General features: G+C 36.1%; 1 non-coding gene across 1 annotated transcript; it reads left to right on the forward strand.

Annotated features, from left to right (window-relative positions):
* Positions 1-6337: 6337 nt before the first annotated feature.
* On the forward strand, positions 6338-6409 carry Trnap-agg. Its single transcript has one exon. It is a non-coding gene; the product is annotated as a tRNA-Pro (tRNA).
* Positions 6410-14376: the final 7967 nt, after the last annotated feature.

The following is a 14376-nucleotide window of genomic DNA, read 5'->3' on the forward strand; positions in this document are numbered from 1 at the left end:
TGAATTAAGAGTAATACCTACTACACTCACGAGCAATGAAAAAGTTACGATAAGCGACGATGCTTGTTTTGAAACTATACAAGGCCAGAACGCACCCATAGTGTACTAGCACTGTATAGTTTCAAGTGAAAAAAATAAATATTTTACTTGAAAATATACACGATTTGTGCGTACTAATCGCGTATACTTTCAAGTTGGGATTAACTGAATCGTACTTGAAAATATACATTGCTATTACGCATATTGCTTGATTGGCGTACTTGTCGCATTTAATTTATACCTACATGCTGATTCTAATTTACTTAACTATTTCGGTAAATGTAAATGACTACAATTGACTTGTTGTGCCTTTCATACCTATAAAATGATAATAAATGAAGATGAACAAGCTCTAATTTGATTGATAAATTGATATTTATAGCAATCATACTTGCAAGTAAGCATACCTACTAATATCATATTATTTAAATGAATTAAGAGTAATACCTACTACACTCCTGAACGGATAAGACTAGCTTAATGAGCCGTCGGCAATATTAAAGTACATTTAACAGCGCATCAAAATATTATTATAACCAACTATAATAGTAAATTTTAATCAAATTTTAAATTTAATGGTTTAAAAAAAATATTGGGTCATTTGGTGTTGACTTTTTGCTACTTGGACTTATTCATTGCTCGTGAGTGTAGTACGTATTACCCTATAGACCTATTAGACATATTTTTCTTCGAGTTTTGAATTCACCGTAATTGTCTTTTATGAATTGTTCTACACCCTCTTATGAGATAATTTTTATTATTAACAACAGTTCTACAGTTTAATATCAATTTACTTTTTAACTTACGGTGTAAACAAAAACACGTTACGAAATTAATGCCAAGTGCGGAATGATGATGCAATGTTTAGAAAGCAATAGACTTATTACTATTTCGCATGAAAGAAAGAGAGAGCAACAATTCAAAAGGGCTACCTGGTAACTAATCACGTATAGTTTCAAGTGCTCGCATTGCCGCTTGGCGCTAGAAAATATACACGATTAGTACGCAGTGGTAACTGCTGCAGTATATTTTCAAGCCATAATTTTGGCCCAACTTACTTGAAAATATACGCGATTAGTGCGTAATGGCCTTGTATACTTTCAAGTAAATCATGGCACCATTTTAATTTGAAAATATACGCGAGCAGTCCCAACCTCTGCGTTCTGGCCTTGTAGTTCTAGTTTCAAAACACGCATTATTATAATATATATTTTACTAGCTGTTCCCGCGAGCTTCGCTTCGCCTTAAAAAGTTTTCCCGAGATAAAAAGTAGCCTATGTTCTTTCTCAGGGTCTAGTCGATATGTAGACCAAATTTCATTATAATCCGTTCAGTAATTTTGGCGTGAAAGAGTAACAGACAGACAGACAGACACAGTTACTTTCGCATTTATAGTTACGTCTTTACTGCAACTGCTTTAGGTCCGTGGCGTCATAGCCTTGTCCTGTCATTCGGGAATAAGCGGATTCAAATCCTGGCATGTAATCGTACTAATTAATTATTATCAAATAAGGCATTTAAGTAAAAACCCTTACAGTAAAGGAATACATCGTGAAGTAACCTGTACATTTAGATTATAGATGTGCACCGTAAGTGCACTATAAATGCAAATGTATTTCTTTAATGAGGTATAGCCAACCTCAATACTTGATAGTCGTTTTAAAATAAATCATTCCTTATACCTGTAGATCAAAGCCTATACTCGAGCCGTGATCGTATTTAACTAAATGTAAACAAACCAAAAAAAGGTTTTTCAAGGTGGAGTTATTCTGTCATTGCGTTATTTAATTATTCAGAGAACTACATTTTGCTTTTGATAAGAATCAGCACCTTGAAAGACTCAAAGTCATAAATTGCCAACATTGTAATGCCGCCAAATCAAAGAGGACACGAAAACAATGATAGTTCTATTTAAAGTTCATCTTTTACATTTCAACACCTGACTAACTTTCACTTTGATTTGTTTACATTTAGTTAAATTTATACGATCACGGCTCGAGTATAGTTTCATGAAAAGCTTTGACTTAAATGCGACTCTGCAAACTATCGCCGCGCATGGCTACGTGGAGTTGTCGAAAATTCTGTTTCCGCTAAAAATACCAGTTTTCACCGGAGAAAACCGTCGCAAACCGGCGAAAACCGGTTACGACCGCTCTCGGGAGTGCAAAATTCGAAATACAACCGTATCTGTTATGCCCTCGCGCGGCCACACATTTGTTTTTAAACTTTCACTGCAAAAGGAAATGACTTTTCATTTAGCTGCGTTGGTGGTTTGATTGCTTCTTGTACTTTTTAACTCTTTTGGTGCCAGAGATTCTCGTGTCATGAAGATATTATATGAAAACCACAGTAAAGTTAATGGAAATAATTCAAATGACAGTTTCAAACACTTAAATAAAACTCGATTCGCGTTATTTTATAGCCAAGAACTTAAATCTCAAGAACTACTTAAATTAAATCCACATAACCACATACCACAAAACCGTTCTATATTAAAATGTAGAAACAGAATTCAGAATTTAATATAATATTCACAAATTCATGATTTCTGTACTCTCCAGCATTAGAATGAATAGTGTGTTATGTACTGATACAGTCGATACGAAGCAATAAACAGAATACAATATTCTGGCCCCACTCAGATCACTCCTAAGTCACGTCAATAAAAGCACATCTCAAGATGCTCTTCATTCCTTTCGAATACTTTCACGAACGGTCCCTTTATCCTGATAAAGAGGGGCTTAATGTCGTTAATTGATTTTATAATCTCTTCTCAAATCTATTGGGGCTTTGGGCATCTCCGCAGTTATTATCTGAGGAAGAAGAATGAGGATTCCATTTTGTGAGTTGGTAGGTATTTTTTGCAGTGTTATAATTGTACTGGGGACTTACTTCTGAATTTTTTCGGGTTATCACTTGCATTTATTTATAAATTCTCAGTATATAGTATCATATTGTACATAATGAAATGACGCGTTATTACCAAGTAGGTTTGTATACTCTGGGTTTATAAAAAAATCATAGAAAATATCTGCATCAGATATAATTATTTCCATAATATTGCGCAGCTGCAAATAATATCCGTTAAAACTAAAATAAAAGAGGAACCGAAAATCTCGGCGTAAAACTAAGGTCGGGCGGAAGCATCGTTATTTTTTCTCTAAATTCGGAGGAAATAAAATTCAAATTCAGAATTCGTTCGTTCCGCTCGCGTAGAGTTCTAATTTCAAACACGGACGCGCGTGGCGCCACCTGGCGGGTCGAAAAGGAACCTCCACTGAACGTAGGTTTTTTTTTTTTTAAATTGAACTTTTATGGTTTCTAGTTACCATTATAATGGGGACTACCGTTTTTTTGCTCACCAGTTGGCGCCACTGTCGACTGAGATCAAGAGGTACCAAACGGTACCTAGAGGTACCTAGACCAACGAGCCAACTGACAAATACATGAAATATAATCAACAGACTGCTTTAAAAAGTGAAAGGTAGCGCTTACGCCAAATCTGGTTCACCTAGAAGTACCAAAATGGCCTTTAAAAACAAGTGCATAAGACTGCGGTCTCAACAATTACTTATGCAATCATGAACTGTGTTATAAAATTGTATTGCATCAATAAAAATAATGATAATTCAGAATGATAAGATATAAAATTATTGTCCAATTTATTGTATGATATTTTTTTTAACACTCGCATAATAGCTACAGTTAGACCAAATCAGACACTACATAATGGGGACTACCGTTTTTTTGCTCACCAGTTGGCGCCACTGTCGACCGAGGTCAAGAGGTACCATAGCTGTCAAACTTATCAAAGGCGACTTTATCAAATTGGCGCGAAATAAAGTTTTAAAATCTTGAATCTTATAAGCTTATTAATTATAAAATAACTATCATCATATCGAGTTACTATGCCGCAATGTTGTGCAGATCCGTTATGTTCGGAAAGAAAAGGAGGATATATGTTACCAAGTGATAAAACTGTTCTAAAACAGTGGCTTGTGAAATAATTATTATCCGACAATCTCGTGTTTGTGAAAATCATTATAACCAATTTCAGAAAGAACATAATGTAAATAAGGATTAGGCATTTAATAAATACCTACAATAAAAATAAAATAATTACACACTGATAATTTAACTTTTATTTATCCTTTCCGTTTAAACACGGCTATACAAAAAATATAACACATTAGTAATCCACACAATGAATGCTGGTTGAGTTGTTAGTTGAAATTAAATAATGGTAGTATAGTATACTAAGTATTCTATTCTATTATTTGTGGGGGTGTCACTACCTGCACCTGGCTCACTCGAATGGAGCCTTTGTGCATATCGCCTTAAGGTCTAAAATCCACTCCTAAGCTTGGACCATTTCCTACCACGCTGGTCCTCTGCAGGTTGGTGGGTTCGAAAATCTAGATGTGCAGGTTTTATCACGATGTTTTCATTCACCATAAGAGCGATGGTATGTACACTGTACATAAATTCCAAAGTACTCATTGGTGACAATATCTAGATCTGGAGTTTCATTTTTAGTGTTCACACTGCTATAGTAGTTACTGAAGGCCACTCAATTTTGTTGTATGATGCTGTCCTCTACGTTTCCAACCAAGTTACTGTTACGGTCGTAGTCTTGGTGTCTGTAAAAAGAAAAAAACATAGCTGTTACCTAAGCAAACAAGCTTACATTTCGTAAAAAAATAGTTTGTAAACAGTAATAAACTAACCTCTGAATTAGCTGCTCTTTGAGACCGCTTATTTTTGCGCCTCTTTTCCTTAATTCAGCTTTCAAAGCGTGCACATTCATCAACAAATAATCCATATTTGCAATAATTTCGCAAAAAGAGATCACTTTTCAACAGGGAAATGAACGAAAATATAATTTATCACGAAGCCCGCCAAACAAATTATATGAAAAGTAAAATGTCACTTGACCTCAGTCAACACCAGCGCCCCTAGCGGCAAATTCACACGCGTTAGCTCCCATTATGTAAGTACCTACTTATGCACTTGCGTTCTACCATTTATGTATGTATAGGTTATAATATTAAATTAAATCAAATGCAAGTCAGTAAATTGTATCCGATTAGAGATACTTATCGCAGTGTTTTTTTTTTTAATGTCCGTCTTCAATTTTTATTCTTCTCTAAACTGGAACTAATTAGAAATTAATTTTTTCCTATCACAACGCTACTTTACTTAAATGTTCCACTAGAGCGTGTGCCCTGCAGTACCGCGTGACGTGGCGATGCCGCGCCGCGCCGGGACGGGAGGAAAACGACATCTTGCAAGCTTCAGCGTTTGGGAGGGCATTCCGGTTATCATAAAACTCTCAATATAAAATGATAGATATTTTTTAACATTTTAGAAAATTTTTTTTACGTAATTATATTGAAACGTTGCGTTGTCAAGTCATTTAATAGTAAATTTGACAAAGGGGCAGAGATCAACAGCGATATATACCTCATCTCTAAGGTATATCGCTGTTCAACAGATTCCAATCGTAAAGGGACTACGACACATTTATAATTCACAATAAATACCTAAGAATTGAAGATACTTACTTCAATCAACCTATCTAGTGTCAACATTAAGAACAGAGGACGAAAATAATTACACACAAAAATAGATAGATAGTCTTTATTTGTACACCAAGAAATAATTAATAGTGAAAAATTGCGTTTTCTTATCTCTCGAGCATGGATATCATTTCTAAAAGCAGCGGAATGGGCCCCGAGTCCAGATGTGAGACATCATTCGGTTCGTTTGTGTTTCATTGTGTCCTCTCGACTCAGGTATTCCTGCATGTGGATGCGGATGTGAGCTGCGGCATGTGGACGCGAGGACCATACTTTATTGATAAAATACACTAAATAAAACGTACACCGTATAGGTTTAAAGATTGCAGCGTCTTTGCTAAAATCTCTTCCAGGCAAGCTTTACTTAAGTGGACGAGTGATAGAATGAAGGTAAGAATAAAATTAAAATGAATTAATTGTACTTATGTACCTACCTAGTTATGTAAAAAAATTGGTAAGTATAAGTACTTTGTAATTTATTATGTTTCGTCAAAAATACATTTAATTATAAGTCTTTCATAAAATTTATCACCTATAGTTAACATATTTATTATCAATTCGTAGCTATAATACCTATTAAATTTATCTTCAATTATTTATCTCTAGTATATTTCATTATCATCTATCATAAATTTAAAGGTGCAATAAAATACTATGCTGGCAATAATATTTATATTTTTTATCGATTGTTTGCATTATATTAAATCAACACCTCAGTTGGCTCGTTGGTCTAGGGGTATGATTTTCGCTTAGGGTGCGAGAGGTCCCGGGTTCAAATCCCGGACGAGCCCAATATCCTTTTTATTTTCCACTCGCAGGTGTCATAGAGCCTCATGTACGGGTTTTGCTATTTATGAAAACGAGAAAAGTTACGTTTTCTCCTGTCATCGGCAGACATTATCCGTCAAATTTTCATGATAGTTTCCATTAGAGGTGCCCCTTAGTATGCGACAAAACGTAAACATTTATAGTTTTCGACAAACTATCAAACCTGTACTAGACCCTCTAACATAGTGGTAGCCCACTCAAAGTTTTACCCTCAAGAACGCCGGAATAAAAAGTAGCCTATGATTAATCCAAATGGCATCAGTTCCCTTGCACCAATGGTTTGAATGAAGTCTCATTCTCAATCATTTAGTCTCATTTAATCTTCTCAGTTCCTACCATCTGTACGCTGATGATCTGCAACTTTACAGTCAGGGCCATCCTGATGACTTGGCTTTGATTATCAATAAACTTAATGAAGACCTAACACGTATCCTTGAGTGGTCAAAAAGCTTTGGTATTTTGGTAAACCCTACGAAATGTCAAGCGATCATCATCGGCAGCTCTCAATTAGTGTCTAACCATGACCTAACTTCGGTGCCATTGGTGTTCGATGGTTGCAGTATTCCATTTTCGTCCACGGTCAAAGATCTTGGATTGATTATCGACGATCATTTGAGTTGGGTGCCACAAATTGACAATGTGTCTCGTCGGATCTATGCCTCTATGCATTCTCTTATTCGCCTTAAAAACTTTCTACCTTTCAAGACTAAACTTTCTCTGGCAACCTCTCTTCTCTTGCCCATTCTTGACTATGCTGATGTGTGCTACTTGGATCTGACGGAGGCATTGCTTAATAAACTGGAACGCTTGCAGAACACCTGTATACGTTTTATTTTCGGTCTCCGAAAATATGATCACGTGTCCAGTTATCGTGCTAAGCTAAAGTGGCTTCCTATTCGAGATAGGAGGAATGTGCGTATTCTCTGCCTTCTTTTTTCTGTCCTCTTTGAACCTAATTCCCCTTCTTACCTTAAATCTATGTTCAACTTTCTATCAGATACGCATAACAGGCACCTCCGCTCCTCCCATAATCTTTTGTTGTCCTTACCACTACATCATTCAGGTTTTATGCTTAATTCCTTCTCCGTTAGAGCTGTCCGACTGTGGAATGACCTCCCTGAGTCTATCAGGAAGGCTCCCAGCCGAGCAGTATTTAAATCACTGGTTCGGGCTCATTATCTCAGCAGGATAGGATAGAAGAAAGATCATCTTTTCTTGCACCTCTATTGTTGTGTGTTTATATAATAATATTATTTATGTATTATATATATATATATATATATTAGACATATAGGATTATATATTATCTATTATTAAACTCCATAAGTATAAATTGTTGCAGGATTTTATATTTATTTGTTGCACTTATTTGTTTTTTTTTTCTCTCTAAAATCGTGTAAAGTTCTTTTTTTTTTTTTTTGCACTCCCATACAATTTGCTCCCGGTACCTCCTGCAGGTTGACTGGTAGAAAATGCTTCTAGCATTAAGTCCACCTCATTGTACATATTTACTTCTGTATATTGTGCAATAAAAGTATAAATAAATAAATGAATGAACAAGAACATCGAGGGACATGGTGGTAGGCTGGAGGGTGCTTCCAGACGTGTCCTGTGCGGATCACAGATGGATATCTTTTAAGCTAACCTCTATAACACCCAAACCTAGGCAATATAGAAATCCGAGGAAAACAAACAGAGTCGAGTTTCACGATCGTTTACTTAAGGGACTGAGCGACACTCAGCCGTATGATAACTTAAACACCCTATAAGTTGATAGACGAAGCTGTTGACGAATTTACTAACATTATCGTTAAAAGCTACGAAGAATCATGTCCTTTAGTGACCGTGAGTGCGTCACCTCGCAAGTGGTGGTGCAATTCACTGGAGAAAATGAGAACAAATGTAAGAAAACTTTTCAATCGCGCCAAAAATACGAAAAAAGTGGAAGATTGGAAAGCGTTTCAATTAGCAAGAAATAAATTCAAAAAAGAGACTAGAGCAAAAACTAGGGAATCCTGGAGGAATTTTTGTGGGTCAATTCAAAGTGAAACTAAAGCTGCGAGGGTAAAAAAATGCATGTCAAATGACTCTCAAAATCAGCTAGATTCATTAAAAAAACCAGATGGTACCTACATAAAAAACGAAACCGAAAGGAACAGCCTCCTGTTGCTCACGCACTTCCCTGGCTGTGAAATGCTAGCAGAAGAGTCGTGTGATCAAGATCAGCTGTCACCAATAATTAATTCTTCTAGTTACGCTGAATCTATTGCGGCCGCCGTAATAAATGAAGAAAAAGTAAGATGGGCTATCACCTCTTTCCTTCCCTTCAAATCGCCGGGAGCAGACGGTATAGTGCCGGCTCTCCTACAGTGGGAGGTAGATATTATCTCACCACGGATAGTAGGTATCTTCAGAGCCTGTATAGCCCTCGGGTATAATATATATATACCTAAGGGATGGAGGGAGGTGAAAGTAGTATTTTTGCCTAAAGCGGGTAAAAATAACTACACCTCTCCGAAAGCCTATAGACCCATTAGTCTGTCATCATTTCTTCTAAAAACTTTAGAACGACTGTGTGACAGATATATACGTGACGGTGCACTTTCCGTGAAACCTGTCCATCCTAACCAACATGCATACCAACCGGGTAAGTCAACAGAGTCGGCCTTACACGCAGTGGTAAGCAAAATTGAAAATTCAATATTGTTACAACAATCCTGCCTTGCAGTTTTTATCGATATTGAAGGAGCTTTTGATAAAACTATGTTCAATAGCATAAGTAATAATCTTAAAAATCATGATGTAGACCCGGTCATCAGTGCCTGGATAACAAATATGCTTAAATCAAGAACAGTATCTTTTACTTCAACAAATACAATAAGATGCAAAGTAGCAAAGGGATGTCCGCAGGGTGGAGTGTTATCTCCATTGCTGTGGGTTTTAGTTGTGAATGATCTACTTTGCGATCTAAATAATAAAGGTTTTACAACAATAGCCTACGCCGATGACGTTACAATTCTCATTGGCGGTCTGTTTGTAAATACCTTATGTGAAAGGATGCAACTTGCACTGAACATGATAGAGGAATGGTGTCACAAACATGAATTGTCAGTGAACCCAACCAAAATGGAAATGGTTCTATTTACCAAAAAGACTAAGATAGGTAATTTAAAGCTACCTAAACTTTTTAATACAACCTTAAAGTTAACAAATGAGGTAAAGTATCTTGGCATATGGCTAGACCACCGCCTAAGCTGGTCTAAACATGTGGAGAAAACCCTAAGTAAAGCAACAATATCCCTATACCAAACTAGGAAACTTGTTGGATCCAAATGGGGACTCAAGCCAAAGCTGTGTAAATGGTTGTACACAGCGGTGGTCAGACCTATAATAACATATGGAGCAGTGGTTTGGTGGCAAAGATCGAACCTCATTACTGTGAAAAACAAACTACGACAGTTTCAAAGGCTTGCATGCGTTTCAATCACCGGATGTATGAAGTCAACCCCAACAGCCGCCCTAGAAATAATTCTAGGACTTCCACCACTCGATATTATCATCAAGCAGGAAGCTAAAGCGGCGGCGATAAGGCTAAGTAACATGGGACTATGGTCAACTAATACTACTGCACAGGGACACAGTCGCATACTTGACATTGCCAAGTTGTCGGCTCCCGGGTCCACTGAATGCAGCGACACTACTATAAAGACGTTTATCTTCAACAGAAGCTACACTATCCAGCGAGATCAGTGTGGCACATCAGACGAAAACAATTACGACATCAATATCTACATTGACGGAGCCAAGAACAAGAAGGGCAGCGGTGGAGGTGTCTTCTGCCCGGAACTTAATTTACAATACTCTGTCAGCTTCGGGAACAAAGCTACTGTTTTTCAGGCAGAAGCTGCCAGCCTACTTGACGGAGCTACACAAATAAAAGACACAAAAAATAGCAATATCTGCTTCTACACAGACAGTATGGCTATTTTAGGTGCCTTAGGCAGAACTGTAACAAAATCTAAATTAATTTTAGAATGTCACAGAACACTGGAAAACCTAAGCATTTCAAATAATGTAACAGTACAGTGGATTAAAAGTCATAACGACAACATAGGAAATTGCGAGGCTGACCGACTAGCAAGAATGGGATAAAATACCCTACCAATAGGGCCAGAACCATTTATTAGTCTGTCATCAAAGGCAATAAGGCAATGTCTCACCGATAAAACACTATCTGAACACAATCAGGAGTGGAAAAATCGTGTAGATTGCAGACAAACTAAAGCGTTTATTGTATCACACAACCACAAACTTACACGCTACTTACTCAACCTGTCCCGTAGTAATATATCATTAATGGTAGGACTAATAACAGGACATTGTTGCGTGAATAAACTTTATTGACCAAAACTCATTTCGCATAACTCGTATGGTCTAAACTTTTTTGGCCGAACCATCACTTTGCCAAGACTTATGTGGCATAAGGCTCGTTTCGTCTAAAACTCTTTAGGCACAATCTTTAAACACCTAAGTTTCGTTTGCTCAAATTTATGTTCGTCTATACCTATGTATAATCTTGTTTCTCGTAATGTTATCTTAATAAATAATATATTAAGTATGTAGTAAATGTACAAATTGTGGTATTTTTCTCCTACATCCCGAAAATCACGATATTGTATCATCAAAAAATCGAAAGTTAACGACCAATATAATTATTACAAACCCCATGAGATCGAAACCTAAAAATAGGTGCGACGACGAGCAAAGCGAGGAGGAGCGTGTTAGGTGCACATGTTCATCAAAACCAAAGCGGAGCGCAGCGAAGCGGAGCGGAGCGTTTTCCAATCAGCGGAAACAATACAAGGCACCAGTTTGCGCTATGTAGGGAGACGCTCCGTCAAAGTTAAAGCCAAACGAATATTATTACTTTGTATAAACCTAATAAACCTATGCCATAGCATTATTAGGCTATTCAAGATTTGGCCATACCATTATTAGGCTAAACAATGTTATGCGAAATAACTTTTTACTAAACGAGATTTATGCCATACGATTTTCGGCGTAACGAGACTTTGACCAAACGTTACTATGCAATACGAGATTAGGCAAATAAATCTTATGCCAAAAAAGGTAGAACCACCATAGGTAACTCAACTAGTCCCTTATGTAGGACATGTAAGGAAGTAGATGAGACGGTTGAACATATTCTGTTAGCTTGTCCACCTACTACAGAAACAAGATTATCTATTCTTGGACCAACAGAGCGCCTACCTCAGCTATTACAACACCCAGGCCTGCTACTCCAGTTTACCCGGGAGCTAGGCTGGCTGAGCTGAAACCAAGGGGATATGTACAAAGGTTCCACTCGAGAGAGCCACGTACAGGAACTTCACCCCCTATGAGAATAGAATAGAATAGAATAGAACAAGAACATCCATTACACTATCATCCTTTCTTTTTTACTTAAAAAAAAGTTAAGAGATAATTATACTGAAGCGTTTATACGTGATCACTGTTCAGGATCAATGTTCATGATTGTAGAACCCTGTGTACGTGAGTACTACTCACAATTTGGTCGCGTTCACTTTACTCTATGAGTGCTATGTATATTATGTATAGGTACATAGGTACCTGTGTTATGTTGTGTAAAAAACATTTCCATTGAGTCCCGATGGCTCAGTGTACACATACAAAACAAACAACCGAATTTAATATTTGATCGTAACCTGAAAACCAATTACAGCTGAATAAAATCAAAAAAGGAGAGTAAAATGCTCACACAAACTGATTACATTTTACAGTCGCATACATAATACGGGCGTTTATGAAAGTATCCAATAGATCAAACGAAAGAAAGTTATATATTATATATTATAAGGCTCCTTTTGAGCCGTTTTGGTTTGAACATAAATTCAAATTCAATATACAGGATTATATTCTAAAAGTGGTATATGGTAAGGCTAAAGGGGGTGACTCATGACTCATGGGATACCTACATTGCCATTGTAACAAGTTTGTTCCACAAATTTCGAAAAATCGTAACTATATTTTATGTATAGTTGAAGTATTACGGTCTTATTCATAAAAAGTTACGGGAGACCTATAGGCCTGCTATAAGCAAATGTCAAAAAAACTTTATTCATAAACGATCAATAGCGCTAAAGAACTCTCCAACTGATTCGTAAAACCTTGATATGCTAAAGTTGGCTGGACCCTACTATACACCTTCCGTAAACCTCCTCTTGTACAAAAATATGGCGGCCGGTCAACAGCTGTTCTGCTTTATTGACGATTTGACATTTGTTGTGAGTTATAGAGTGACAAACTTATCTGTTCCGGTGAGAGCGAACTAAATTGATCCATATCTCAATACTTACTATTGAATTATATATTTATATAGATTACATGGGTTTATTTAAACCGCAAGGACGATTTACCACTACGGGCAAACTTAAAATCTTATGGAATGACGAAATATTAGACATTTACGTAAGCTCTCACCGGAACAGATAAGTTTGTGACACTGTAATATTTGCTGAAAATAAGTTGCCATGGTAACGTAAAAATTTAATATTTTTTTTTGTTGGTTTTGGCTTGGCCACTGCGCCTTTTAGCCAACGTAAACTTTTTTAAGTGCCGCGCCGTGGCTAACATTAGATAATAGAGATTGATAAATGAATGAAAGTTTTCGCTATTTTTGTTTATGGTTTCGTCAGACCGGCAACTTAATAGCATAAATGTCAAAATGTTTGGTCTGTGAAATCTATTAGCATCACTATAGTTATTGAAGGTTTACGGAACGATTATGAATAGAGATTTTTATGAAACCTCAAATAGGCTTAAAGTGTTCCGTAGCTATTGAGCTCAGTAAACCTACTTTAAGGTTTTTTTATGAATAAGACCGTTAGAAGCTAACAAAGAAACCCAATAAAGTATCAGTCCAATACACCATTGTATAGTTATGTAGTAACTAAATCTTAAAACGGAAAATTTATAAAAAAATACTTCGTCTTAAACAACATTACCTAGATTTAACTGTCCCGTTGTAAATGACCAATAAAAAGATAATTAGTTCTTTTTATTCGTCGACATTTGATAGCGATTGTCTCATTGACTTTCAAATACCTTCTTTTTTCTTACATTAGAAATGCGATAAAAACGCCAAGCACTTTGCATTTTTATAAGGGCAAATTAAGATAACTTTTTCGCTAAAAGCCTCATAAGTTTGATTACTTAAGGGTCTTATAGGGAGCTTTTTTCATGAATTCTGATACCTTGTGCTCCGCTTGTATGAAATTACAACAGATTCAGTTACATTGTTATATTTACCTGTATTACATTACCTACCGTGTTTTTATCTCGTGTTATTATTTATTTATTTAAAAAATAATGTAAGTACGTAATATTATTATGTTTGTATTTTGAAATGATACGTATAATAGATGGGTACCTATGGTATAACAATAAATTTTAAAAGTAAACAAAGTTAAACATATAATACTAAATTGAGAAAACTAAAAATTACCTTAAAATTAAAGTTTATCAATATAAGTAATTTATGTAACCATATACCTACTATAATTTTATTCCATCCTCTAATTTTACCATAATTACACTTAACACAGAAAAAGTAGGCTTTCAACTAAACTTATGTGTTTCTTTAACTTGTATGTCTTTGTGAACCTCGTATCCTATACATATAAAATGAACAGCACTCATTATTTTGAGAAAGATGACACATTTAATCAGTATCAGTTCAGCAGATAATCCAATTTTGATGGTGGATGTTGATTAAATACCAATTCAATCATCCCGTCGACCTTTAGGCTCCACTGGGAGTGTCAAGATTCTGTATCAAGATAAATGTCTCGTAACTAAAACATATGAAATTCATCGCTTCGAAAACTAAGGTGTATCGAGGGAACATAGT

This window comes from Plutella xylostella, chromosome 18 (assembly GCF_932276165.1).
Source record: "Plutella xylostella chromosome 18, ilPluXylo3.1, whole genome shotgun sequence".
NCBI lineage: Eukaryota > Metazoa > Arthropoda > Insecta > Lepidoptera > Plutellidae > Plutella > Plutella xylostella.